Here is a 26559-nt window from a genome sequence, read left to right on the forward strand (position 1 = left end):
GCATGTACACATTCAAATTGTCTCGTTCCAAATGTAATTTCCTGCTGACATTGAAACAGCAGGGATATTACAGAAGGCAAGGAAGTGCATTGTGCACCTGTTGAGGCAGCAGCAGTGTTGAAACTTTAAAGGTTGATCAGGAGCAGGCATTGCTTCGCGCGGGTGCATTGATTGGAGGCATTTCAAACAGCGCCAAAACGCAGTGCTATTTGACTGGGAATCAAACCTGGGCCGTGACGATGAAAGCGCCGAATCCTAACCACATAGATCACCAAGGAAGCTGCAGTAAGCTGCCTGCCAGCAAGCAGAGCCACGCAAACTTTCCTCCTTGCTGCTTTGAAATTCAGATCACTTTCATGCCAGGCAAACTTTTCGTACAAGATGACATCTTTTAGACGAGAACACAAAGGACATGTTCACTAAGCCACAGCACCAAGTGCGGGAAGGCGTCCATTTGGCATATATTTCCTTCTATGCTTTTCTCAGAGACAGAGGCACACAGTCAGGGAGAAGCCATCGGGGAATTGAATGCTGAACATTATAATATCCAGGACATTGTAGAGGAAATGGTTATGCAGTGCCAGAGACAAAGCATCAAACACACACAAAATACCCGTATGTGCTCTCTTTGTGTGGGTATGTCTCAGATATCCATCTCAGTGTCATGTATTCATGGAGGCTGGCAGCACAGTGGGAGGCCATTCGGCCAATCGTGCCTCTGCTGTCTCTTTGAAAGAGCAGTCGTGCTTCCTCCCGCTGTTATCTCATTTTCTCTCTCCCTCCTCAGTGCCCCACACAAAAGGCAAACAGAAGGAGAACACTCTACTAACGAGCAACTGGTGCAGGGTCTTGTTATACTGTTCTTCATATGCCAGTACATATTTTAAAATTACTTTAGTTCACTTGGTTCTGTTCAACTTTTCCCGGGATCATTTTAAGGAGCTGCCCAAAGATTTTAAAAAAGGGAAGTTAAAAATCCTCTCCATGAGGGAATTGAACCCCGGTCCCTCGCGTGACAGGCGAAGATATACACCACTATAGTAACGAGGAACCGAAAGATGCCGAATCTGTCAGAGCAAAAATCGACCTGTGAACAGAGGGACAAAGAGGCAGAAGGGACAGAAACAAGAATAAGAACAAATAAAATAGGAGCAAGAGTGGGGCATTCGGCCCCTCGAGCCTGCCCCGCCATTCAATAACATCATGGCTGATCAGATCTTTGACTCAACGCCACTTTCCTGCCCGCTCCCCATAACCATGTCTCCCCTGTTGCTCAAATATATGTCTATCTCCGCCTTGAATATATTCAATGACTCCACCTCCACAGCTCTCTGGGATAGAGGATTCCAAAGATTCACGACATTCTGAGAGATGAAATTCCTCCTCGTCTCCGTTTTAAATGGGCGATCGGATATCCTGAAGCTTTGCACCCTATTTGTAGAATCCCCCGGGAGGGGAAACATCCTCCCTGCATCTATCCTGTCAAGCACCCTTAGAATCCTATACAGAGAGAGACAGGGACAAAGAGGGAGACAAAGATAGAAATACAGAGCGAGACCCTCAGTTTGACGTCATGCAGAGAGGTCCGAGTGATAAGGAACTTCAGTTATGGTGAGTGTCTGTGATTGTTTTCCTCAGAAAGTTAAGAAGAAATTTAGTAAGAGGCTTTCAAAATTACAAGGGGATTTGATTGAGGTAATAAGGAGAGACGCTTGCCAGTGGCAGGTGTGACGGTAACCAGAGGAGACCCATTGAAGATAACAGAATCAGTATGGGGGAATTGTATTACGCATCAAGGGCTCAGGACTAATGAATATCTTACTGCTTAGAAATTTTACCACGGCCCAGGCTCTCTCTCATTCCAGTCTTGCACACGTTGCTAACTTTCAAATGTTGCATTTTTCACACTGGCATTGAGTTGATGGTAGACGTGCTGTGACAAGCTAAATTTTGTTAGGGGGATGCAGCCTGCAAGAAAATACATGGAAGACTGATAATAACCGTGACTGTTCTGACACTGTGAGCTGTAGTTAAATGTGGGCATGTACACATTCAAATTGTGTCGTTCCAAATGTAATTTCCTGCTGACATTGAAACAGCAGGGATATTACAGAAGGCAAGGAAGTGCATTGTGCACCTGTTGAGGCAGCAGCAGTGTTGAAACTTTAAAGGTTGATCAGGAGCAGGCATTGCTTCGCGCGGGTACATTGATTGGAGGCATTTCAAACAGCGCCAAAACGCAGTGCTATTTGACTGGGAATCAAACCTGGGCCGTGACGATGAAAGCGCCGAATACTAACCCCATAGATCACCAAGGAAGCTGCAGTAAGCTGCCTGCCAGCAAGCAGAGCAACGCAGACTTTCCTCCTTGCTGCTTTGAAATTCAGATCACTTTCACGCCAGGCAAACTTTTCGTACAAGATGACATCTTTTAGACGAGAACACAAAGGAAATGTTCACTAAGCCACAGCACCAAGTGCGGGAAGGCGTCCATTTGGCAAATATTTCCTTCTATGCTTTTCTCAGAGACAGAGGCACACAGTCAGGGAGAAGCCATCGGGGAATTGAATGCTGAACATTATAATATCCAGGACATTGTAGAGGAAATGTTTATGCAGTGCCAGAGACAAAGCATCAAACACACACAAAATACCCGTATGTGCTCTCTTTGTGTGGGTATGTCTCAGATATCCATCTCAGTGTCATGTATTCATGGAGGCTGGCAGCACAGTGGGAGGCCATTCGGCCAATCGTGCCTCTGCTGTCTCTTTGAAAGAGCAGTCGTGCTTCCTCCCGCTGTTATCTCATTTTCTCTCTCCCTCCTCAGTGCCCCACACAAAAGGCAAACAGAAGGCGAACATTCTACGAACGAGGAACTGGTGCAGGGAGTTGTTATACATTTCTTCATATGCCAGTACACATTTTAAAATTATTTTAGTTCATTTTGTTCTATTCAACTTTTCCCAGGTTCATTTTAAGGAGCTGCACAAAGGTTTAACATTGGGGATGTTATAAATCATCCCCATCAGGGAATATGAACCCTGGTCGCCCGCGTACCAGGTGGGGATACTCACCACTATACTAACTTTGTCAGAGCAAAAATCGATCTGTGAACAGAGGGACAAAGAGGCAGAAGGAACAGAAATAAGAATAAGAACAGAAGAAATAGGAGCAGGAGTGGGCCGTTCGGCCCCTCGAGCCTGCCCCGCCATTCAATAACATCATGGCTGATCAGATTGTAGACTCAATGCCACTTTCCTGCCCGCTCCCCATAACCCTTGACTCCACTGTAGCTCAAATATATGTCTATCTCCACCTTGAATATATTCAATAATTCCGCCTCCACAGCTCTCTGGGATAGAGGATTCCAAAGATTCACGACATTCTGAGAGAAGAAATTCCTCCTCATCTCCGTTTTCACCGGATATCCTGAAGCTTTGCCCCCTAGTTGTAGATTCCCCGAGGAGGAGAAGCCTCCCCCCTGCATCTATCCTGTCAAGCACCCTCAGAATCCTATACAGAGAGAGACAGGGACAAAGAGGGAGGCAAAGATAGACATACAGAGCGAGACCCTCAGTTTGACGTCTTGCAGAGTGTCCAAGGGATAAGGAACTTCCGTTATGTTGAGAATCTGGGATTGTTTTCCTCAGAAGGTTAAGAGGAAATTTAATAAGTAACTTTCAAAATGACAAGGGGATTTAATTGAGGTAATTAGGAGAAACGCTTGCCAGTGGCAGGTGTGATGGTAACCAGAGGATACCGATTGAAGATAACCCGCAAAAGAATCAGTATGGGGAGAATTGTCTTACGCAGCAAGGGCTCAGGCCTAATCAATAGCTTACTGCTCAGGATAAGTGATCAAGGCCCAGGCACTCTCTCATTCCAGTCTTGCAAACGTTGCCAACTTTCAAATGTTGCATTCTTCACACTGGCGTTGAGTTGATTGATAGCCGTGCTGTGATAAGCTAAGTTTGTTAGGGGGGAGCAGCCTGCAAGAAAATACATGGAAGGCTGATAATAACCGTGACTGTTCTGACACTGTGAGCTGCAGTTAAATGTGGGCATGTACACGTTTAAATTTTCTCGTTCCAAATATCATTTCTGCTGATTTTGAAACAGCAGTCATTCACAGACCGTACGGAAGTGTATTTTGTACCTGTTGAGGCAGCAGCAGCGTTGTAAGTTGAAAGGTTGATCAGGAGTAAGCTTTGCTTCGCACGAGTGCTTTGATTGGTGGCATTTCCAACAACCCCAAAACACTATCCTCCTTGACTGGGAATCGAACCCAGGCCGCTACAGATGAAAGCTTCGAAAATTAACCCCCACACCATAAAGAAAGCTGCAGGAAGGTGCCTGCCAGCAAGCACAGCAATGCATACTTTCCTCCTTGCTGCTTTGAAATTCAGAACACTTTCACGCCAGGCAGGCTTTTCGTACAAAATGACATGTTTTAGGCGAGAACACAAAGGACATGTTCACAAAACCACAGCACCAAGTGCGGGTAGGCGTTCATTTCACATCTATTTCCATCTGTACTTTTCTCAGAGACAGAGACACACAGTCAGAGAGAAGCTGTCGTGGAATTGAATACTCACGATTATAATATCCAGAATATTGTAGAGGAAATGGTTATGCAGTGCTTGAAACAAAACATCAAACACACACAAAATACCCGTGTGTGCTCTCTTTGTCTAGGTATGTCTCAGATATCCATCTCAGTGTCATGGATTCATGGAGGCTGGCAGCACATTGGGCGGCCATTCGGCAAATCGAGCCTGTGCTGTCTCTTCGAAAGAGCAGTCGCGCTTTCTCCCACTGTTATCTCATTTTCTCTCTCCCTCCTCAGGGCCCCACGCATAAGGCAAACAGAAGGAGAACACTCTACTAACGAGGAACGTTTGCAGGGAGTTGTTATACAGTTCTTCATATGCCAGTATATATTTTAAAATTATTTTAGTTCATTTTGTTCTGTTCAACTTTTCCCAGGTGCATTTTAAGGAGCTCTCCATAGGTTTAAAATTCGGGAAGTTAAAAATCCTCTCCATTGGGGGATTAAACCCCGGTCTTCCACGTGACAGGTGGGGAGACTCACCTCTATACTAACGAGGAACTGAAAGACACAGAATCTGACAGAGCAAAAATTGACCTGTGGACAGAGGGACAAAGAGGCAGAAGGGACAGAAATAAGAATAAGAACATAAAAAATAGGCGCAGGAGTGGGCCATTCGGCCCCTTGAGCTTGCTCCGTCAATCAATAAGATCATGGCTGATCAGATCTTCGACTCAACGCCACTTTCCTGCCCGCTCCTCATAACCCTTGACTCCCCTGTAGCTCAGATATATGTCTATCTCCACCTTGAATATATTCAATGACTCCGCCTCCACAGCTCTCTGGGGCAGAGGATTCCAAAGATTCACGACACTCTGAGGGAAGAAATTCCTCCTCATCTCCGTTTTAAATGGGCGACAACTTATCCTGAAGCTATACCCATTAGTTCTCCATTCCCCCAGGAAGGGAACAACCTCCCTGCATCTATCCTGTCAAGCAGCCTCAGAATCCTATACAGAGAGAGACAGGGTCAAAGAAGGAGACAAAGATAGACATACAGAGCGACAGCCTCAGTTTGACGTCTTGCAGTGTGTCCGAGGGATAAGGGACTTCAGTTATATTGAGAGTCTGGGATTGTAGTCCTCAGAAGGTTAAGAGGAAAATTAATAAGAGGCTTTCAATATTACAAAGGGATTTGATTGAGGTAATAAGGAGAAACGCTTGCCAGTGCCAGGTGTGACGGTAACCAGAGGAGACCAATTGAAGATAACAGAATCTGTATGGAGAGAATTGTATTACGCAGCAAGGGCTCAGGCCTAATGAATATCTTACTGCTCAGGATAAGTTGTCACGGCCCAGGCACTCCCTCATTCCAGTCTTGCACACGTTGCTAACATAAAATGTTGCATTTTTCACACTGGCTTTGAGTTGATTGATAGCCGTGCTGTGATAAGCTAAGTTTGTTAGGTAGATGCCTTCGGCAAGAAAATACATGGAAGACTGATAATAACCGTGACTGTTCTGACACTTTGAGCTGCAGTTAAATGTGGGCATGTAAACATTTGAATTGCCTCGTTCCAAATGTCATTACCTCTTGACTTTGAAACAGCAGACATTCTACAGAAGCCAAGGAAGTGCATTTTGTACCTGTTGAGGCAACAGCGGTGTTGCAAGTTGAATGGTTGATCAGGAGCAAGCTTTGTTTTGCGCGGGTGCTTTGCTTGGTGGCATTTCAAACAGCCTCATAATGCACTGTTTCCTTGACCGATAATTGAACCCGGGCTGAGGCGATGAAAGCGCCAAATTCTAACCACTGGTGCATCAGGCAAGCTGCAGAGAGCTGCTTGCCAGGAAGCAGCCTGTCCTCCTTGCTGCTTTGAAATTCAGCACACTTTCACACCAGGCAAGCTTTTCGTACAAGATGGCAAGTTTTAGGCGAGAACACAAAGGACATATTCGCGAAAACAGAGCACCAGGTGCGGGAAGGCGTCCATTTGGCACCTATTTACTTCTGTGCTTTTCTCAGTGACAGAGACACACAGTTAGAGAGAAGCCGTCGGGGAATTGAATACTCACCATTATAATATCCAGAATATTGTAGAGGAAATGGTTATGCAGTGCTTGAGACAGAGCATCAAATACACAGAAAATACCCGTGTGTGCTCTCCTTGTGTGGGTATGTCTCAGATACCCGTCTCAGTGTCATGGATTCATGGAGTCAGGCAGCATAGTGGGAGGCCATCTGGCCAATCTTGACTGCTGAATCTTTGAAAGAGCAGTCGTGATTACTCCCGCTGTTATTTCATTTTCTCTCTCCCTCCTCAGTGCCCGACACAAAAGGCAAACAGAAGGAGAACACTCTACTAACGAGGAAATGATGCAGGGAGTTTAATACAGTTCTTCACATGCCAGTACATATTTTAAAATTATTTTAGTTCATTTTGAACTGTTCAACATTTCCATGGGGCATTTTAAGAAGCTGCCCAAAAGTTTTAAAATTGGGGATGCCATAAATCCTCTCCGTCAGGAAATTGAACACCGATCTCCCGCCTGACAGGTGGGGACACTCAGCAGTATACTAAAGAGGAACTGAATGATGCCGAATCTGTCAGAGCAAAAATCGACGTGTGAACAGAGGGACAAAGAGGCAGAAGGGACAGAAATAAAAATTAGAGCCTGATCAGATCTTTGACTCAACGCCATTTTCACGCCCGCTCCGCACAACTCTTGACTCCACTGTAGCTCAAATATATGTCTAACTCCGCCTTGAATATATTCAATGACTCCGCCTCCACAACTCTCTGGGGTAGTGGATTCCAAAGATTCACGACACTCTGAGAGAAGGAATTACTACTCAACTCCGTTTTAAATGGGCGACCCCTTATCCTGAAGTTTTCCCCTAGTTCTCGATTCCCCCAGGAGGGGAACATCCTCCCTGCATCTGTCCTGTCAAGCAGCCTCAGACTCCTGTACAGAGAGAGACAGGGACAAAGATGGAAACAAAGATAGACATACAGAGCGAAACACTCTGTTTGACGTCTTGCAAAGTGGTCCAAGAGATAAGGAACTTCAGTTATGTTGAGACTGTGGGATTGTTTGCCTCAGACGGTTAAGAGGCAATTTAATGAGATGCTTTCAAAATTATAAGGGGATTTGATAGAGGTAATAAGGAGAAACGCTGGCCAGTGGCAGATGTGATGGTAACCATAGGAGACAAATTGAAGATAACAGAATCAGTATGGGGAGAATTGTCTTACACAGCAAGGGCTCAGGCCCAATGAATAACATACTGCTTAGGATAAGTTATCACGTCCCAGGCACTCTCTAATTCCAGTCTTGCACATGTTGCTAACTATCAAACGTTGCATTTTTCAGACTGGCGTTGAGTTGATTGATAGCCGTGCTAAGTATTTTAGGGAGATGCAGTCGGCAAGAAAATACATGGAAGATGAAAATAACCGTGATTGTTCTGACACGCTGAGCAGCAGTTAAATGTGGGCATGTAAACACTTAAATTGTTTACATCCAAATGTAATTTCCTGCTGACTTTGAAGCAGCAGACATTATACAGAAGGCAAGGAAGTGCATGTTGTACCTGTTGAAGCAGCAGCCGTGTTGAAAGCTTGATCAGGAGCAAGAATTGCTTCAAATCAAATCAAATCAAATCAACATTTATTGTCATTGTTAGTGCACAAGTTCAGTACAACGAAATGTAGGCTTCCGGCTACTGAGAGTGTACAGTTAGATTAAGACATTTAAACATTCAACATACATTAATATATTAACATAAACATAATCATAATAAAGTGCATTGGCAGATGTGCAGGCTTTAGAGTTTAATTGTGGAGTTCAGTAGGATGACAGCCATGGGAAATAAGCTGTTCCTAAATCTGGTCTTATGGGTGTGAATGCATCTGTGGAGTCTCCCAGATGGCAGGAGGGCGAACAGACTGTGGCTGGGGTGCTTTGATTGGTGGCATTTCAAACAGCCCTATCGAACACGAGCCACGGCGGTGAAAGCGCCGAACCCAAACCACTAGACCATCAGGGAAGCTGCGGGAAGCTGCCTGCCAGCAAGCAGAGCAACGCAGAATTTCCTCCTTGCTGCTTTGAAATTCAGATCACTTTCACGCCAGGCAAAGGTTTCATACAAGAGGACATCTTTTAGGCGAGAACACAAAGGATATGTTCGCGAAACCACAGCACCAAGTGCGGGTAGGCTTGCATTTGACATCTTTTTCCTTCTGTACTTTTCTCAGAGAGAGAGACACACAGTCAGAGAGAAGCCGTCGGGGAATTGAACACTCACCATTATTATATCCAGGACATTGTAGAGGAAATGTTTATGCAGTGCTTGAGACAAAGCATCAAACACACACAAAATACCCGTGTGTGCACTCTTTGTGTGGTTATGTCTCAGATATGAATCTCAGTGTCATGGATTCATGGAGGCTGGCAGCACATTGGGAGGCCATTCGGCCAATCGTGCCTGTGCTGTCTCTTTGAAAGAGCAGTCGTGCTTTCTCCCGCTGTTATCTCATTTTCTCTCTCCCTCCTCAGTGCCCCACTCAAAAGGCAAAGAGAAGGAAAACAGTTTAATAACGAGGAAATGGTGCAGGGAATTGTAATACAGTTCTTCATATGCCAGTAAATATTCTAAAATTATTTTAGTTCATTTTGTTCTGTTCAACTTTTCCCCGGGGCATTTTAAGGAGCTGCTGAAAGGTTTAAAATTGTGGATGTTAAAAATCCTCCCCGTCGGGGAATTGAACCATGGTCTTGCGTGTGTCAGGCAGAGGTAGTCACCACTTTACAAACGATGAACTGAAGCATGCAGGATCTGTCAGAGCAATAATCGACCTGTGATCAGAGGGAAAAAGAGGCAGAAGGGACAGAAATAAGAATAAGAACAGAAGAAATAGGTAAGAAGTCACACAACACCAGGTTATAGTCCAACAGTTTTATTTGAAATCACAAGCTTTCAGTGCGCTGCTCCTTCGTCAGGTGAAGTGGAGAGATGCATAAAGACACAGCTTATATAGTCAGAGCATAATGCCAGAAGATTACAGGTAATCTTTCTAACTGCCATTTATCACACCTCGGCAGAGAGATAATCACAGTGATCAAAGGTGTGAATGGTGTCCAAACAGGTTGGTCAGGAAAATATTACATCAAAGAACAATGAGGTGTGGTCACAAGGGGTCAAATGTTGCAGATGCTGGGGTCTGTATGAAAAACAAAATACAAACAAAAAAATATTTTTTGTTTTTTTTGCTGGAAATCACAGCAGGTCCGGCGGCATCTGTGCAGAGAGAACAAGCCAACGACGACTCGAGTCTGGGCGACTCTACGTCAGGTGGGGTTACATGTAGCGTGACATGAACCCAAGATCACGGTTGAGGCCGTCCTCATGAGTGCGGAACTTGGCTATCAGTTTCTGCTCGAAGATTTTGCATTGTCGTGTGTCTCGAAGGCTGCCTTGGAGAATGCTCACCTGAAGATCGGAGGCTGAATATCCTTGACTGCTGAAGTGTTCCCCAACTGGGAGGGAACACTCCTGCCTGGCGATTGTTGTGCGGTGTCCGTTCATCCGTTGTCGCAGTGTCTCGCTGATGTACCATGCTCCGGGGCATCCTTTCCTGCAATGTATGAGATAGACAACGTTGGCCGAGTCCCATGTGTATGTACCATGTACCTGGTGGGTGGTGTCCTCACGTGTGATGATGGTATCTGTGTTGATGATCTGGCATGTCTTGCAGAGGTTGATGTGGCAGGGTTGTGTGGTGTTGTGGTCGCTGTTCTCCTGAAAGCTGGGTAATTTGCTGCGAACGATGGTCTGTTTGAGGTTATGCGGCTGTTTGAAGATGAGTAGTGGGGGCGTGGGGATGCCCTTAGCGAGGTGTTCGTCGTCATCGATGACATGTCAAGGGCTGCGAAGAACATGGCGTAGTTTCTCCGCTCCGGGGAAGTACTGGACGACGAAGGGTACTCTGTTGGTTGTGTCCCGTGTTTGCCTTCTGAGGAGGTCTATGCGATTTTTTGCTGTGGCCCGTCGGAACTGTCGATCGACGAGTCGAGCATCATATCCCGTTCTTACGATGGCGTCTTTCAGCTTCTGTAGGTGTCCATCGAAATAGGAGCAGCAGTGGGCGATTCGGCCCCTCGAGCCTGCGCGACCATTCAATAAGATCATGGATGGACAGGTCATCGACTCAACACCACCCTATTGAATAAGATCATGGATGATCAGATCTTCGACTCAACGACAGTTACCCGCCCGCTCCCCTTAAACCTTGACTCCCCTGTAGCTCAAATATATGTCTATCTCCGCCTTGAGCGTTCCAAAGATTCACGACCTTCTGAGAGAAGAAATTCCTCCTCTTCTCCGTTTTAAGTGGGCGACCGGATATCCTGAAGCTTTGCCCCCTAGTTGTAGATTCCCCCAGGAGGGGAATCATCCGCCCTGCATCTATACTGTCAAGCAGCCTCAGAATCCTACACAGAGAGAGACAGGGACAAAGAGGGAGACAAAGGTAGACATACAGAGCGAGACACTCAGTTTGACGTCTTGCAGCGTGGTCTGAGCATTAAGGACTTCAGTTATGTTGAGAGTGTGGGATTGTTTTCCTCAGACGATTAAGAGGATATTTAATAAGAGGTTTTCATACTTACAAAGGGATTCTGTAGTATGATGGTTATCATGTTTGGATCACATGGGACAGGTCCCCGATTCAAAACTACCGAGAAGATAATGAAATGCCCTCCATTTATAATGAGTGTATATGTGGTTGAATGTGCATGAAATATCTCACTGCCCCGTTATATTTGCTCTTTCTCTGCAGAGTTCTGCAGGCACTGCAACTCGATAGAGATACCGACAATGTCTCTCCCTTACTCCCGTTTCCTGCCCTGACGGTGCAGAAAGCCACACTTTCCAACGGATTTCAGTGGATTTGGGAGAAATCATTAAAGGATCCTGCAGCGCTGCCTCCATTAGTAGCAACAGTTAGAAGCCACATTTCAGCTGCGGCAACAAACCCGTCAGTTTCCCGCTGTTCCTCAGCTCGTGGAGTGAGTGAGGTGTTGAAAAGCAACAACATTCAGGTCGCCTGTCCCACGCACTCTCACCAATCAACCGCATCCACCTCAGACACTTGGATTTCTGTGATCAGTTATTCTCTATATTATAAAAAAGGATACATAGGCACTGGATAAGGTGCAGGAGAGATTTATTATATTCTAGAAGTGAGAGGTTATACCGATCAAGAAAAGCTCATCAGGCTCTTTTCTCCAGCAAAGGGAATACTGAGGGGTGACCGCATAGAGCACTTTAAGATAATGAACGTGTTTGATAGGGATCAACAGTAGGGCCACCAATATAAAATAGTCGCTCATAAATCCAAAATGGAATGCAGGAGGGACGTCTTTCCCAGAGAGTGGTTAGAATGTGGAAGTGGATAACACAGGGGTTTGTTGAGGCGAATAGCATAGATGCATTTAACGGGATACTAGATCAGCACATGAATAAGAATGAATGCAAGTATATATTGATGGCATTAGAGGAAGAGGGGTGGGAGGAGGCTCGTGTGGAGCATAAACACCGGCACGGACCATTTGGGTTGTACAGTCGGTTAGTCTGCCGTAAAAACTTTCGACTGCTTCGTAGTATTCTGACCACACACCACACAAAAATGGCAGATTAACCATACGTCACACAATCATAGATAACCCAACGCACATCACACAAACATAACCGACCTGAAGTCAATCAAATATGGCCGATTAATTTCAGAAAATCATGGCTGCCGTATCGCACAGCACACAAACATGGCTGACCCACAGTACATCAGACAATCATGGACGACGTGACATCACACAAGCATAGCCGAACTGCCGTCACACATATATGGCCGACCTGAGGTCACACAAATATAGTGGCCCGTGTTTGCCCTTTGCCCTGCGGCGGGTGATGCCAGAGTACTTTACCACGTCACAGTGACCGCAACTGCTGATTTCTCAATATGGATTCGGCTCCATCCCTGCGCTCAGTTTATATATAGATACATAGATACATTGAAGATAGGAGCAGGAGCAGGCCATTCGGCCCCTCGAGCCTGCTCCACCATACAATGAGGTCATGGCTGATCATACAAATTCAGTACCCTGTCCATGCCTTCTCCCCATATCCCTTGATACCCTTAGCCTTAAGAAATTTATCTAACTCATTCTTGAATATATTTAATGAATTGGCCTCAACTGCATTCTGTGGTAAAGAATTCCACAGGTTCACCACTCTCTGGGTGAAGAAATTCCTCCTCATCTCTGTCCTAAATTGCTTACCCCTTATCCTTCGACTGTGACCCCTGGTTCTGGACTCGCCGGCCTTCGGGAACTTCCTTCCTGCATCTCGTCTGTCTAGTCCTGTTAGAATTTTATAAATTTCAATGAGATCCCCGCTCATTCTTCTAAACTCCAGCGAGTATAAGCCCAATCGACCCAATCTCTCCTCATACGTCATTCCTGCCATCCCAGGTATCAGTCTGGTGAATCTTCGCTGCACGCCCTCCACGGCAGGAACATCCTTTCCCAGATAAGGTGATGAAAATTGCACACAATGTTGGTAGAATTTTGGAACTCTCATCCACAACACAGCAATTGTAATTTTAAATCCGAGATGGATAGATTTTTGTTAACCAATGTTTTTAATGGATATGGGGCAAAGGCGGCTATATGGCATTAGGTCACAGATCAGCCATGACCTCATTTACTGGTGGAATAGGCTCGTGCGGCTAAATGGACTCCTCCTGTTCCTAAAAGGCACTGAAGTTTAACCTGTTAAAACTGCACAGCTGGAAATTACAGAGCACTGGTAAACATCAGCCTCTTCCCTGGCACAGACCACATGACCCATCAGGGTTTGGCTCGCAGGGTACTCAGTCCGGTGGGAATAGCAAGCTCCTAGTGACAAGTTACTCAGTTTGCACCGCCTGTGACCCGGAAACCCTGAAAAGTGCGAACAAAATAACAATCAGTTCTTTATGTTAGTATAAACAATTAATTTCGAAAATTACGCTATTGGAGAAACAGTAATGACGATACCAATCGACTGCAACAGGAAATATAAAGGCGAGCAGAATGGGAAGACAAGTGGCAGATGGAATGTAATAATGAGAAGTGTTAGGTGATGCATTTTGGCAGAAGGAACAGGGAGAGTCAATATGCACTGTTATTGGATAGCAAAATACTGCGGATGCTGGAAATCTGAAATAACAACAGAAAACGCTGGAAAAACTCAGCAGGCCAGGCAACATCTGTGGAGAGCGAAATAGTGTCAATGTTTCGGGTCGAAACCCTTCAACAGAACTAAGAGAGATGGCAGGAAATGAAACAAAAGGCAGTGTGGGGGCTGAGAAATAAGGGAGAAGATGAAGGAAGAAACATTAACAGATATTCAACGTGAGATGAGATAGAATAGGACAGGTAAAGAAACAAACAATGAAGTGTGAAATGCGCTGGCAGAGTGAAAGACAGCTGCCATGTGGGAGAGAGAGAGGAAAAGGATAATCACAATCCAAAAGTGTGGATAAAAAATAAAAATATAATAGGGGCCGAGGATATGATCTGAAGTTGTTGAACTTGATATCGAGTCCGGACGGCTGCAGTGTGCCTAATCAAATGATGAGGTGCTGTTCCTCGAGTTTACGGTGTGTTCCGTGGAACAATACAAGAGGCCACAGATGGTGAGGCCTGAGAGGGAATGGAACGCTGAGTTGAAATGACAGGCGACTGGAAGATCGGGATGATCCTTGTGGACTGAACGGAGGTGTTCTGCAAAGCAATCAGCCAATCTGCGTTTGGTCTCCCCAATGTAGAGGAGACCACATCGTGAGCAGCGAATACAGTATACTGGATTGCAAGGAGCACAAGTAAATCAATGTTTCACCTGGAAGGAGTGTTTATGGCCCTGGACAGTAAGAAGGGGTGCTGGTGCACGGGAAGGTGCTGGGCGAAGTGGAGGGGTGCTGTGGGTGATAGAGGAATGGACAAGGGTGTCTTGGAAGGAGCAGTCCCTATGGAATGCTGAAAGGGGAGGGAAGGGGAAGATGCGTTTGATGGTGGGATCACGTTGGAGGGGGCGGAAATGGCAGAGGATGATTGGTTGAATGTGGAGGCTGGTTGGTTGAAAGGTGAGGACAAGGGGAACCCTATCGTGGTTCTGGGAGGGAGGGGCAGGGGTGAGAGCAGAATTGCGGGAGATAGAACTGATACGGTCGAGGGCCGTGTCAACCATGGTAGAGAGGATTCCTCGGCTGAGGAAAAAGGAAGACATGTCAGAAGCTCTGGTGTGGAAGGTGGCATCGTTGGAGCAGATGCAGCGGAGACAGAGAAACTGGGAGAATGGAATAGAGTCCTTACAGGAGGCAGCTTGGAAAGAAGTGTAGTCCAGGTAGCTGTGGGAGTCAGTGGGCTTCTGATGAATGTTAGTCAATAACCTATCAACAGAGATGTAGACGGAGAAGTCGAGGAAGGGACGAGAAGAGTCAGAGGTGAACCATGTGAAGGTGAGGGAAGGGTGGAAATTGGAGGCAAAGTGAATGAAATTCTGCAGTTCGGGGCGAGAGCAGGAAACGGCACCGATACAGTCATCAATGTACCAGAAAAAGAGTTGAGGGAGGGGATCTGAGTAGGCCTGGAACAAAGAGTGTTCCACATATCCCACGAAAAGGCAGGCATGGCTAGGAACTATGCGGGTACACATAGCAACACCATAATTTGGAGGAAATGAGTGGAGTCAGAGGAGAAGTTTTTCAATGTGAGAACAAGTTTAGCCAGGCAGAGGAGTGAGATGGTGGATGGCGACTGTTTGGGCCTCTGTTCAAGGGAGGAGCGGAGTGCCCTCAGTCCATCATGGTGAGGGATGGAGTTGTAGAGGTATTGTACGTCCATGGTGAAAAGGAGGCGGTTGGGGCCAGGAAACTGGAAACGTTAAAGTGGCAGAGGGGGTCAGAAGAGCCCCGGATGTAGGTGGGAAGAAACTGGACAAGGGGAGCAAATATAGTGTCGAGATAGGAAGAGCTAATTTCTGTGGGGCAAGAGCAGGCTGAACGATGGGTCTACCAGGGCTATCCTGTTTGTGAATCTTAGGAAGGAGGTAGAAGCGGGCTGTGCGGGGTTGGAGAACTATGAGTTGGGTTGCCGTGGGGGTAAGATCTCCAGAGGAGATGAGGTCACTTAATTGCACAGTTTCAAAGAGTGTGCACGGACAGAGGGTTCTGGGAGTTAATGAGCATAGGGCGATGAAGGTGGCAGGATATATTTAGAGATTGGTTAACAAAGCATACGGGATCTTGGGCTTCATAAATAGAGGTATTGATTTCAAAAGTAGCGAACTTATGCTGAACGACTATAAAGCTCTGGTTTGGCCACAACTGGAGTATTGCATCCATTTCTGATCACCACATTTTAGGGAGCATGGGAAGGCCCCTGAGAGGGTGCAGAGGAGATTTAAAAGAATGTGTCCGGCGATGGGTTTGGAAAGGCTAGACGGGGAAAGGCATTTCCCACTAGTTGATAGTACAATGAAAAGGGTATACAGAATTAAGGCTTTGGGCAACAGATACAGGGAGGAATGCGAGAAAAAGCTTTGTTAGGTACCGAGAGGTGAGGACCTGGAATTGGCTGCTGACAGAAGTGCTGGAAGCAGAAACACTCAAAGTTTTCAAGGGGAGACTGGATAGGCACATGAGGGAAATAAACTTGCAGGGCTACGGGGGTAGAGCAGGGGACTAGGGCTGACTGGATTCCTCTACAGAGAGCCGGCAGGGACTCGATGGTCCCAATGGCCTCCGTCAGTGCCGTTATGACTCTATGACTTTAAGTTATGTTAAAATTTTATAGAACCTTGGTGAGACCAAACTTGGAGCACTGTTCAGAGTTCTGGTCTCAATAGTATGAAAAGGATATTCAGGCACTGGGGAAGGAGAATGGCAATGATGCAGTGGATGGAAAGTGAGATAGGCACGCAAGGGAGAAAGGAATAAAAAGATATGTCGATGGGGTGAGATGAAGAGGAAGTGGAGGAGTCTCATGTGGAGCATTAACACCGGCACAGACCTGTTGGGCCTAATGACCTATTTCTGCGCTTTATCTACTTGGTCAGTTATGTTAAACTTCTATAGGTCATGTCACACTTAGAGCACTGTGCATAGTTCTGGACTCCATACTATCCACAGGACTTGGAAACACTGGCAAAGTGCAGAAAATATGTCTGACAACAGCAACAAGATGCCTTTATACAGCGCCTTTAAAGTAATAAAGTGTCTCAAGGAATTTCAGAGGAGCGTTATCAAACAACATTTTAGACCGAGTCACGTAAGAAAAATTAGGACAGATGACCAAAATCCTGGTCAGAGGTAGATTTTAGGGTGCGTCTTAAATGAGGAGAGAGAGATACAGAGACGGAAAGTTTTAGGCAGGCAATTGAATGGCTTAGGGTCTAGGTCAGCAAGAACGGTCAGATGGGTCAATGGTACTTGGTGCACGTTAGGATAAGGGCGGCAGAGTTTCTGTATGGTGGAATATGGGAGGCCGGCCAGGCGAGCATCGTGATAGTCAAGTCTAGAAGTAACAAAGCCACGGATGAGCGTTTCAGCAGCAGAGGAGCTGAGGAGGGGTGGAGTAGGGCGATATTATGGAGGGGGATATAGGCCATGTTGGTGATGGAGCAGATATATGATTGGAAGCCCATCCTCGGGGTTCAATACTACAACAAGGTTGTGAACGGTTTGGTTCAGCCTCAGACAGTTGCCAGGGAGTGGGATGGAGTTGTCCTCTGGGGGCCAGACAAAGTAATTGGCCATCCCAATATTTAATTGGATGTTATCAGAACTAAGAGTTTAAGGCTTTTGCGGGCTTTTTTGCAGAGGCCGGTGTCAGGAGCGGCACAGAGCGGTGGTACAGTGAGTACTTAAATTCACTTTTGCGGGTTTTTTTTGCAGGGGCTTATAAATCTCGCAGACCGGCGGCAGCGTTCCAGAGCCACATCACGTTTCAAAAAGTGATGCGGGCAAGAGGAAGAAGATGATTCTGTGAGTATGGTCGGGTGGGTATTTATACTACTCTATAGTTTGACAGTTAAGGTTAATAATTTATAAAGATTAGAAGGTCTTAATTTTGCGGTTATAGTTTGCAAGGTCTCCGTTGTGTAGCGGGGACTGCTAGTAAAAAAGGGCCCTTGAGAATATCATTTAATTGTAGTTTAATTAGTGGTATTGTTTTGATTTAATTTAATTTAAATTAAGCAAAGGGTAAGTCATGGCAACACAGCTCGGCCACGTGGCATGCTCCTACTGCGCTATGTGGGAAATCAGGGACATGTCCTCTGTCCCCGACGAACATGTGTGCAGAAATTTATCCAGCTGCATCTACTGGCAGACTGGATTGCGGCGATGCAGCTGAGAATGGATACATACTGGAGCATTCACGATGCTGAGGCCGTCGTGGATATCACGTTTAATGAGCTAGTCACACCGCAGGTAAAGGCTGCACAGGCATAGGCGGGAAAGGAATGGTTGGTTGCCAGGCAGAGTAGTATGCGCAGGCAGGTAGTGCAGGGGTCCCCTGTGGCCACCACACTCTCAAACAGATATACCGCATTGGCTAATGTTGGGGGAGATGAATTATCGGGGGAAGGCAGCAGTAGCCAACTTCCTGGCAACATGGGTGGTTCTGCTGCACAGGACGGGAAGAAAAATAGCAGGAGTGCAATAGAGATAGGGTATTCTATTGTAAGGGGAATAGCTGGGCGTTTTTGCGGCTGCAAACGAGACTCCAGTATGAAATGATGTCTCCCTGGTGCAAGGATAACGGATGTCTCGTCGCAGCTGCAGGGCATTCTGGCGGGCGGTGGTGAACAGCCAGTTGTCATGGTGCATATAGGTACCAACGATATAGGTAAAAACCGGGATGAGGTCCTCAAAGCTGAATATAGGGAGTTTGGAGGTAAATAAAAAAATAGGACCTCAAAGATAGTAATCTCAGAAATCTCAGAATGGCTACCAGCGCCACGTGCTAGTCAGAGTGGAAATAGAAGGATATTTCAGATGAATACATGACTAGAGGAATTTGCAAAGGGGAGCGATTAAAATTCCTGGGACAATGGAAGCCATTCTGGGGGAGGTGGAACCACTGCAACCTGGGCTGCTTGCTCCTGGGCAGGGCCGGGGCCAATGTCCGAGGGGGAGTGTGTTCTAGTGCTGTTGGGGAGGGTTTAAACTAAAATGTCAGGGGGTTGTGAATCTGTGCAGGGAGACAGAGGAAATGGAAGCAAGGATAGAAGCAAAAGACAAGAAGGAGCAAACCAAAACTGGAAGTCAGAGCAATCAAGGGGGTAAATCAAACATGGCCACAGTAAACAATAATTCTGAAAGCTTTACTAGTGTTAAAAAACAAGGCTGAAGGCTTTGTGTCTTAATGCAAGTAGCATTATTAATATGCTGGATGAATTAGCTGTGCAAATAGAAGAAAACGGATATGATATATTTGGGATTACAGAGACATGGCTCCTGGGTGACCAAGGCTGGGAATTCAACATCCAGAGGTATTCATTAATCAGGAAGGATAGAAGAGAAGTAAAAGAAGGTGGGGTAGCATTGCTGGTTAAAGTGGCGCTCAAAACAATAGTAAGGAAGGATATTAGCTTTGATGATGTGGAATCTGTATGGGTAGAGCTGCGGAATACCAAGGGGCAGAAAACTTTAGTGGGAATTGTCATACAGTCTCACAAACAGTAATGCTGAGGTTGGGGATTGCACGATACGGGAGATTAGAGATGCGTGCAATAAGGGCACAGCAGTTATCATGGGTGAATTTAATTTACATATAGATTTGGCTAACCAAACTAGTAACAATACTGTGGAGGAGGAATTCCTGGAGTGTATACAGAATGTTCTCCTGGACCAATATATAGAGCAACCAACTTGAGATCAGGGCATCTTAGACTGGGTATTATGTAATGAGAACGGATTAATTAGCAATCTTCTTGTGCGAGGCCCCTTGGGGAAGAGCGATCACAATATGATAGAATTCTTCATTAAGATGGAGAGTGAAGTAGTTGACTGAGAGACTAGGGTGCTGAATTTAAATAAAGGAAACTATGATGGCATGAGGCGCGAGTTGGCTAGGATGTATTGGGGAGCACTACATAAAGGGTTGGTGGTGGACAGGCAATGGCAAACATTTAAAGATAGCATGGATGCACTACAGAATTTGTTCATCCCTGTTGGCATAAAAATGAAACAAAAAGTTGACTCAAACTTGGCTAACAAGGAAAATTAGGGATAGCATAAGATCCAAGGAGAGGACATATAAATTGGCCCGAAAAAGCAGGAAACCAGAGGATTGTGAGCAGTTTGGAATTCAGCAAAGGAGTACAAATGGATTAAGTAAGAGGAGGTAAATAGAGTATGAGAGTAATCTTGCAGAGAACATAAAAACTGACTGTAAAAGCTTCTATAAGTATGTGAAAATAAAAAGATTGGTGAAGTGAAGCGTTGGTCCCTTGCCATCAGAATCAGGGGAAATTATAAAGGGGTACAAAGAAATGGCAGACCAATTAAATACATGCCTTGGTTTGGACTTCACAAAGGATGACACAAATAATCTCCCAGAGATGTTGGGGAGCATAGGTTCTAATGAGCGGGAGCAACTGAATGAAATTTGTATTTGTAGGGATAGGTGTTAGGGCAATAGAAGGGCTCTAAAGTCGATAAATCCCCAGGGCCTGATAATCTACATCCTAGGGTACTTATGGAAGCGGCCCTAGAAAATGTAGATGCATTGCTGGTCATCTTCCAAAATTCAGTAGACTCTGGAACAGTTCCCATGGATTGCAGGGTACCTAATTTAACCCCACTATTTTAAAAGAGGTAGTAGCGAGAATACGGGGAATCATAGACCGGTATGCCTGACATCGGCGGTGGGGAAAATGCTAGAGTCCATTAAAAAAGATGTAATAGCAGAGCACGAGTAATACAGTGACAGGATTGGACAAAGTCAACATGGTAAATGATGTTTGGCTAATTCCATGGTATTTTTTGAGGATGTTATTGTTAGAATAGATAATGGAGAACCAGTGGATGTGGTTTATTTGGACTTTCAGAAGTCTTTCGATAAGGACCCGCATAAGAGATTAGCATGCAAAGTTAAAGCACATGGGATTGGAGGTAAGGTATTGACTTGGATAGAGAACCGGTTGGCAGACAGGAAGCAAAGAGTTCGAATAAACGGGTCATTTTCCAAGTGGCACGCAGTGACTAGTGGGGTACCGCAGGGATCGGTGCTAGGACCTCAGTTATTCACGATATATATTAATGATCTAGACGAGGGAACAAGATGTAATATCTCCAAGTTTGCAGACGACAAACAGATGAGTGTGCGTGTGTGCTTTGAGGAGGATGCAGACAAAAAGCAATATGATTTGGACAGTTTGCGTGAATGGGCAGATGCATGGCAGATGCATTATAATGTGGAAAATGCTAGGTTATCCACTTTGATGGCAAAAACAGGAAGACAGATTATTATCTGAACGGCATTAGATTGGAAAAAGTGGAAGTGGAAAGAGACCTGGGTGTCCTGGTGTGCCTCTCGCTGAAGGCAAGCATGCAGGTGCAGCAGGCAGTTAACAAGGCAAATGGTATGCTGGCCTACAGAGCGAGAGGATTCGAGTACAGGAGCAAGAATTTCTTGCTGCAGTTGTGCTGGGCCTTGGTGAGACCACACCTTTTGTATTGTGTGCAGTTTTGCTCGCCTTATCTGAGGAAGGATGTTCTTGCCATGGAGTGAGTGCAGCGATGATTCACCAGACTGATACCTGGGATGGCAGGAATGACGTATGAAGAGAGATTGCGTCGATTAGGCATATATTCGCTAGAGTTTAGAAGAATGAGAGGAGATCTCTTTGAAACTTATAAAATTCTAACAGGTCTAGACAGACTAGATGCAGGAAGGATGTTCCCGATGGCGGGGGAGTCCAGAACCAGGGGTCATAGTCTAAGGATATGGGGAAAGCCATTTAAGACTGAGATGAGGAGGAATTTCTTCACCCAGAGAATGGTGAACCTGTGGAATTCTCTACCACAGAAGGCAGTTGAGGCCAATTAATTAAATATATTTTAGAAAGATTTAGATATATTTCTTAAGGCTAAAGGGATCAAGGGATATCTGGAGAAAGCTTGGACAGGCTAATGAATTGAATGATCAGCGATGATCTCATTAAATAGTGGAACAGGCTCGAGGGGCCGAATGGCCTGCTCCTGGTCCTATCATCTATGTTTCTATGTTTCTATGTAAGGCTGAGGTGAAAGATTAAAATGTTTGGGAATTTTCTTTAGAAAAAATGAGACATGAAGATGAGAACTAATAGAGATCTTTAAATTGATGCTTGAGTTGGACACAGTAGATCTGGAGAGAATGTTTCCTCTTCAGGGAGATTCCAAAAGCTAGGACAAAAGTTGAAGAAAGTTACTAATAAATAGTATACGGGAATAAGATGGCGTCCAACACCGCCTTCAGTGTGCCAGTGCAGCCTTCGGTCGCCTGAGGCAGCGAGTGTTTGAAGACCAGGACCTCAAACTTAGCACCAAGCTCATGGTCTACAGAGCAGTAGTGATTCCCGGCCTGCTGTATACTTCAGAGACATGGACCATGTACAGCAGGATCATCAAAGCATTGGGGAGGAAACACCAGCACTGCTTCAGCCAGATCCTGCAAATCCATTGGCAGGATAGGTGCACCAACGTCAGTGTCCTCGGTCAGGCCAACATCCCCAGAATGGAAGCTTATACAACGCTCAATCAGCTCCGGTGGACGGGTCACATTGTCCGCATGCCCGGTACAAGTCTCCCTTAACAAGTGCTGTACTCAGAGCTCCGACACGGCAAGAGAGCCTCATGTGGGCAGAGGAAACGCTTCACGGACACCCTCAAAGCCTCGTTGAAAAAGTGCAACATCCCCACCGACTCATGGGGACCCCTGGCCCAAGACCGCATGAAGTGGAGGAAAAGCATTCGGGGAGGCACCGAACAACTCCAGCCTTTTCGCTGGGAACAAGCAGAAGCCAAGCGCAAGCAGTGGAAGGAGCGCACGCCAACCGAAGCACCCCACCCGCCCGCCTCTTCAACCAGCGTCTGCCCCACCTTTGACAGAGACTGTAGGCCCCGCATTGGACTCATCAGTCACCTGAGAACTCAACTTTAGTGCGGAAGCAAGTCTTCTTCAGTTCCCAGGGACTGCCTAAGAAAGAGAGAAGGGAATGAAACATTTCTTTACTCTGCTAGTAGTTATAATGTAGAACTCATTGCTCTCAAAAGGAAACTAGACAAGTACATGAGGGGAAACGGAGTAGGATAAAAGATGTGTTAGATTGAATTGGAGGAGACTCGTGTGGAGCATAAGCACTGATACAGATTATTTGGGCCGGACGACCTGTCTCTGTGTTTTATATTCTGTGCAATGTAATTATCTATACTACAGACCAGCTCCATCTGCCTCCCTATTGGGGAGGCTCTTACTCTGGATGCTGCAGATGAGTTGCTGCACTAAGTCGCTGAACTGACTCTTTACAGAAGAGCTAAAACAAACTAAAGGTCCTGTCCCGAAAGATAATGTTGGACATGTCAATCAAAATTGTGTCGTGCCCTAAACACAGTGCTTTCCCCGCCGCTTGGTATATTTTCAGATCGCCAGCAATTCCTGATGTAATTTAGTTAAAGGAAGTCTGGGACAAAATATTACATTCCTGGATTGGGAACACGGGGTCCCGCCTCTGGGCTGTGTTCAGTTGTTCTGATTGTTGATATATTCAATAATTGAGGTAACCGGATATTTCACCGCGCTCTTGAACTGCTCTCTGAACTTGGACTGAGTCACCCCGTAAATAAATTTGTTTCTGCAGCAACTAAAAATGTGCAGTAGAGATCCGACTTGTTGGAAGATGTATAAAGAATCCTTGTAACCTGAGGAATTTGATCCTGTAATGCTTTAATAAAATAAATCTATAAGATATATCAACCATAGAATTATGTAGCTGCCAGATATGGTGAAGAGTAATATCACATACTTCCTCCTGCTCTCCTTCGCTGGGTCACTGCGATTCTTTCACTTGCTCTCACCCCTCAGTCCCTTACGGACTCGACTGGCCACTAAAATGTGTCTGACAGTCAGGGCGTTAAGTAACAAAATTAAAGCGAATGGGAGCAATGGGGTTAAAATAGTATTAAGCCAGTCAAATCCCAGCCATCCTAGCTCTGTATAATAGCTGGCTTTAGTATAACAGAGACACGGTACGTTGTCTATTATTTTTGCAGTTTGCATGGTAAAAGAGCAGGGAACGTTTTTTAAACAAAGCAGGATGCACTTTGTTGATGGAACCACAACCGCCTTTTTCCCGGTGCAATATTTTGTTTTCAGCTTCTGGCAACAAATGGCCACAAATCGATCAAAGTGGAAAGGGATGGCAAACCAGACAGAACAATCTGCGGCTTCATAAACCAGGACAAAGTTCGCACAACACACAGGGGTAAAGTCCAAGACGGTTCCCAGTAAATAGTAGTAACTGATCCTCAACAGTATGGAGTTACTCCGAGAGTGAGGGCAGCGGACCTGAGAGGGAGTGAGAGCGGATCCTGAGGATATTAAAAGCACGGCAGAGTGAGGCCCGAGAGCAGAGGCAGCGGACATGAGAGGGAGCGAGAGCAGAGCCTGAGGATATTAAAAGCACGGCAGAGTGAGGCCCGAAAGCAGAGGGAGCGGACATGAGAGGGAGCGAGAGCGGAACATAAGGATGTTAAAAGCGCGGCAGAGCGAGGCCCGAGAGCGGAAGCAGTGGACCAGAAAACAGAAATAAGGAGTGACATCACAGGAAAGCAGTGAAGTAATTGGTTGGCCAGTATTTCCCATTTTACCTTGGGCATTGGTTTAAATTAAGAGCTGGGATTAAAAGCTAAACCTTCGAAAACAGGGAGCTAATTGGTGAGTATCTGGTAAGTGTTTTTACCTGATTTTCTTCATGTTTTTAAGTTTATTCCAGTTAGGATAGTAAATAGTCTGTTAATTAGAGGTATGGCAGGCTAGCTCACACACGTGGAATGCATCCTGTGCTATGTGGAAGTCCTGGGCGCCTCCCGTGGTCTGGGCGACTAAATGTGCGGGAAGTGTCGCCAGCTGCAGCAGCTCGAGCACCGGATTACGGAGCTTGAGCGGTGGCTGCAGTCACTGCTGTGCATCTGCGAGGCTGAGAGCAACTTGGATAGCACGTTTCGGGAGGTGGTCACCCCGCAGATTAAGATTGTCCAGAGAGGGAATGGGTGACCGTCAGAGAGAAGAGGAGTGTCAGGCAGATAGTGCAGTAGTCCCCTGAGCCCATCTTGCTCACCAACCAGTGCTCGGTGCTGAGTACTGGTGAGGGCGATGGGTCCTCTTGGGAGTGCAGCCAGTGCCAAGTCCACAGCACCACGGAAGGGTCAGCTGCACAGGCAGGGGGAAGAGGAGAGGGAGAGCAATAATAACAGGGGATTCAATAGTTAGGGAAGCAGACAGGCGTTTCTGCGGCTTCAGACGTGACTCGAGGATGCTATGTTGCCTACCTGGTTCCAGTGACAAGGATGCCACTGAGCTGCTGCAGGACATTCTGAGGGGGGAGTGTCAACAGTCAGAGGTCATGGTCCATATCGGTACCAATGACATAGGTAGGAAGAGGGATGAGGTCCTGCAGGCAGCGATAAGGGTACTTGGAAAGAGGTTAAAATGCAAGACGCCAGGGTAGTAATATCCGGATTACTACCAGTGCCACGTGCTAGTGAGTACAGAAATAGGAAGATAAAGCAAATGAATGTTGTTATGTCCGTGTATAATCAGACACAGACTGCGGCGAATGGTACAAACGGTGTTTACTCAACGTGGCTCAGACTGCAACTGATCTGTGCAGATTACTACTCAACTTTATATACAGGTGTGGTCACTGCCGGTACGAAAGTATGCATGAGCTGTAAAAAGTAGTTCCCCCCTTAAAGGTACATACATTACAATTCCTCCCCTTTTAGATGAAAAGTGCCATAACACTCATTTAACAATTAAATTTCAAACTAATTACAATTAACACTTTTAACATGCAACATTAGCTGAAAATAGTCTATTTATAAATTCAGTCTTTGGGGAGGCTTCCTGATCCTTTCTGGATACCACCTTTCCCGAGTGTCTTACTCTTGGTGTGGAGGAGATTCTGGCCCCCTGTCATCGGTTGGTTCATCAGCTTCCGATGATACTGTTTCTGGTGTAGTTGCGACCGTACGTTGGGTTCATCACCAGGTACATTTGGGCGAGGCATGGGGTTGACTTGTTCCTGTGACTCTAGGATCTGGTCAGCATGGCGTCTCACGATGCTCTCCCCAACGTCCACTGTGTACATTAGTGGGCCCTGCCGTGTGCGTATCGTTCCTGGTTGCCATTTTTCTGTTCGGTAGATGCGGGCCAAGACTGGTTGCCCTACATTGAAGCTCCTTGTTGGCTTCTCATGGATGTGCTGGAATTGCTTACTCTCAACATCTCTTCGTACGTTTGGTCTGAGCAAATCCAGGCGAGATCTTAACCTTCGGTTAAAGAACATCATGGCCGGGGCCTGGTTGGTGACTGGATGTGTCGCATTCCGGTAGGCGAACAGGAAATTGTCCACCTTGTGCTGCAGTGGAATGTTGTCATTGTACATAGCATTTATTGCCTTCTTAAAGGTTTGTACGAAACTCTCAGCCAATCCATTTTTGGCTGCATGATACGGGGCGGATGTGTAATGCCTTACCCCATTCATTTTCAAGAACCTCCGGAACTCTTTGGACAAAAACTGTGGTCCGTTGTCGGAGCAAATCTGTTCTGGCAAGCCATTCCTGGCAAAAATGGTCCGCAGAACTGCAATAGTTTTCTCCGTGGTTGTGGAGGACATTTTGATGACCTCAGGCCAT

General features: G+C 46.0%; 1 protein-coding gene and 1 pseudogene across 1 annotated transcript in view; both read right to left on the reverse strand.

Annotated features, from left to right (window-relative positions):
* Positions 1-26559, reverse strand: part of LOC147087118 (NACHT, LRR and PYD domains-containing protein 3-like) — a 242655-nt gene that overhangs the window by 95289 nt on the left and 120807 nt on the right. The window lies entirely within an intron of this gene.
* On the reverse strand, positions 9912-10757 carry LOC147087119 (uncharacterized; annotated as a pseudogene).

The sequence above is a fragment of the Somniosus microcephalus genome, unplaced genomic scaffold (genome assembly GCF_052327205.1).
Source record: "Somniosus microcephalus isolate GS21.2 unplaced genomic scaffold, FLI_Smic_1.0 unresolved_chr6, whole genome shotgun sequence".
Taxonomy (NCBI): Eukaryota; Metazoa; Chordata; class Chondrichthyes; order Squaliformes; family Somniosidae; genus Somniosus; species Somniosus microcephalus.